Consider the following 3861-nt stretch of genomic DNA (forward strand, 5'->3'; position numbering starts at 1 on the left):
CCATGCTTGCTTCATCGGAGTTACCCATCACATTCTGGGCTGAAGCTATTTCCACTGCATGCTTCACCCAGAATTGATCAATCATCAACAAGAGGCACCAGAAGACACCTTATGAGCTCATCAACCAAAGAAGACCAAATGTCAAATATTTTCATATCTTTGGGTGCAAATGCTTTGTATTCAATGATAGAGAATATCGTGGCAAGTTCGACAAGAAAGCTGATGAAGGGATCTTTCTGGGCTATTCTCAAACTGACAAGGCCTATAGAGTCTACATCAAAAGGACAAGAATCGTCATAGAAAGCATCAATGTGTCCTTTGATGATTCCACACTTATGACTTCTGGACACAACAGTTCAGAACTCGGACTTCAAAGAAGAGCATCTGATTCATTACTTGGCAAACCCAATGAATCAGAGTTAGCTCATTTATTTGAAGACATCTTCGATGAAGAAGTAATCCCTGGACATGTGCCAACTGCAAAATCTATCTCCAGAACCGATGAAGAACATGAAATCTCCAATGCTAAAGTTACATCTATTACTGAAACTCGTGTTACTTCATCTTCTACTTCATCTGTTTCTTCAAATCAAGATCAAGAACCAAAGTCTAACTCTGGAGATGATCTCTTCGAAGGGGAGCAAGCAGTCCCATCAGTCGATGAAGAACTGCATCCTGTTGCTCCAGAACCCCAACCAAGCACCAAGTGGACAAAAGATCACCCACACCACCAAATCATTGGTGATCCAACCTCTGGTGTCAAGACGAGATCTGCCACTGTCAATGAATGCCTCTTCGCCAACTTTCTGAGCATGATAGAACCAAAGAAAATTCCAGAATCCCTACTAGACCCAAACTAGATAGACGCGATGCAAGAAGAATTACTCCAGTTTGAAAGAAACAAAGCATGGTCTCTTAGGCCTCTACCCATAGGGAAGACGGCCATAGGAACCAAATGGGTTTTCTGAAACAAGAAGGACGAAGAGGACATAGTCATAAGGAACAAAGTCAGGCTTGTAGCCAAGGGCTACTGCCAGGAAGAAGGGATTGACTACGATGAAACATTTTCTCCCGTTGTAAGACTTGAGGACATCCGGATATTCCTAACCTATGCAGCTCACAAAGGCTTCAAGGTTTATCAGATGGATGTCAAGTCTGCCTTCCTAAATGGCAAACTTCAAGAAGAAGTATACATGCAGTAGCCCCTTGGGTTTGAAGATCCAAAACATCCAGATTATGTCTACTTTCTGGACAAAGCTCTCTATGGGCTGAAGCAAGCACCCAGGGCCTGGTATGAAACACTATCTACCTTTCTCATCAACAACGGATTCGAAAAAGGTACAATCGATACAACCCTCTTTCTCAAAAAACACAAAGGAGATATCTAACTTGTTCAAATATATGTGGACAACATCATATTTGGTTCTACAAATGCAAAACATTGCGAAAAATTCTCAGAGTTGTTGAAAAGCAAATTTGAGATGAGCATGATGGGAGAACTAAGTTTCTTCCTTGGTCTTCAAATAAAACAARCTTCAGAAGGAGTTTTCATCAATCAGTCCAAATATGTGACTGACCTTCTGAAGAAATATTATTTCTCAAATTCMTCATCGATGAGAACACCTATGGCTACAGGAGCTGAGTTATATGCTGATCCATCAGGCAAATCTGTGGATGTAATAACCTAAAGAGGCATGATTGGATCACTCCTGTATCTAACTGCTAGTAGATCAGACATTATGTTTGCCACATGTCTTTGTGCAAGATATCAATCAAATCCTAAAGAATTGCATCTCTCTACAGTCAAGAGGATCTTTAGATACCTCAAGGGAACTCCATCATTGGGTCTCTGGTATCTAAAGAACTCTGGCTTTGATCTAATAGCCTACACAGATGCAGATCATGCAGGTTGCAAACTTGATAGAAAGAGCACGTCTGAAAGCTGTCAACTCTTGGGGGACAAGCTGGTAAGTTGGACTTCCAGTAAACAAAATTGTGTCTCAACATCAGAACCAGAATATGTTGCTGCTGCTAATTGTTGTTCACAAGTTCTCTAGATGAAGACTCAGCTTAAGAACTATGGATTCCATTATGACAAAATCCCCATCCTTTGTGACTCCAAGAGTGCCATAGCAATCTCTGCAAACCCAGTGCAGCATTCCAAGACCAAGCACATCGATGTAAGGTACCATTTTTTGAAAGACAATGTTGAAAAAGGCAATATAGAAATGTACTTTGTTCCCACTTGCTGACATTTTCACAAAAGCTCTTGATGAGAAAAGATTTTTATTCCTAGTCAGCAGGATGGGTATGCTGAATCTCACCACTTAAAGGCAATAAGTATTTAAATCAGAGATTTTCAATATCTCATGGTTATGCCTACAAGTGATACAAAGAAATCAACCAAAATCAATAAAGTACTCCAAACCAGCGTCTCTGGTTCTAAAGACCAGAGCCTCTGGTCATGAAGAAATTTTTTAATTTGGCTCAAATATTTTTCATCGCCTTCGGAACCAGAGACCTCTGGTCCAAAGCAAATACTTGGTCTTTTTTCACTAAGTATTACCTTCGCAACCAGAGCCTCTGGTTCTAAAGACCAGAGCCTCTGGATTCTCACTCTTTGAAACCAGAGCCTCTGGTCCTATAGACCAGAGCCTCTGGATTCTCACCCCTTGAGACCATACCCCTTTTGAACTCCATCGCATATCCTTATTCATGTAACCAGAGCCTCTGGTTCTAAAGACCAGAGCCTCTGGTTTCCAAGTCCTTTGTAACCAGAGATATCTGGTTCCCATATAAGACTTGGCATATTCACTTCACCTTTCATTCATCAAAAATAGCATTTCTAAGCCAAACCAGAGCCTCTGGATTCATACTCTTTGCGACCAGAGCCTCTCTGAACCCAAAGAATCCCCCCTCTCTCACTCTACATGCATTTAACCATTTTCTCATACTTCTTTTCCTCGCCTTTGCAACCAGAGCCTCTGATTCTAAACACCAGAGCCTTTGGATTCATTGTCTTTGGAACCAGAGCCCTCTGGTCTCAAAGACCCATTCATATGCATATCCATTTGTACGCTTAGCCACATTTCATACATTTCTTTCATCATCCTTCACAACCAGAGCCTCTGGTTGTATAGACCAGAGCCTTTGGTCACCTCAATCATCATTATTATTGGTTCTAGGGGGAGTTTTTTAAAACTCAACCAATCTTCATGCACCATTTGAGGGGGAGCTACTCTTTCATCATGAAACTCCATTATATTCAAGCATTTTCCATACCAGAGCCTCTGGTTCTACTATCCAGAGCCTCTAGACACATAAATGCTACATAAATAATCAATACACCATGTGTATTTAACCAGAGCCCCTCTGGTTCTACATAATGGATTGCCCATGCTTATACAGAAGCTCTGGTTTGTCATCCAAGGCTTCTTAATCATGCAATCCAACATTTCATCGATGAATTCCTTCATCGATGTTCAACCAGAACACCTCTGGTTCCCCATCAAAAGGGTTATGTGAAATCAAAACTCCTCTGGTTCCATGACAAAATCACTTTCATCCATAAACCCATCAAAATTGAAAAACTTTCTAAAGATTATACAAAATTGCAGCTTTTGTGACTAAAAACTATACAACATGGGTTTTTAGAAGACCAAAACTTCGTAATTCGTATTAATCTTACAATTAGATGGGATTTTAAATTTAAATTGTTTTTGGATTAATATTAAACGAGATATTATTTGGAATAAATTCTTATTTCAAATAATCCATACGTCATCCTCACACGCGCCTGACACCATATACAACCTGTTCCCCATGAACCGTTTCAAATTTCCCTTCCCTAACCCCGCCTTG

The sequence above is a fragment of the Cynara cardunculus genome, unplaced genomic scaffold, assembly GCF_001531365.2.
Source record: "Cynara cardunculus var. scolymus isolate 2C unplaced genomic scaffold, CcrdV1 Un_Scaffold_837, whole genome shotgun sequence".
NCBI lineage: Eukaryota > Viridiplantae > Streptophyta > Magnoliopsida > Asterales > Asteraceae > Cynara > Cynara cardunculus.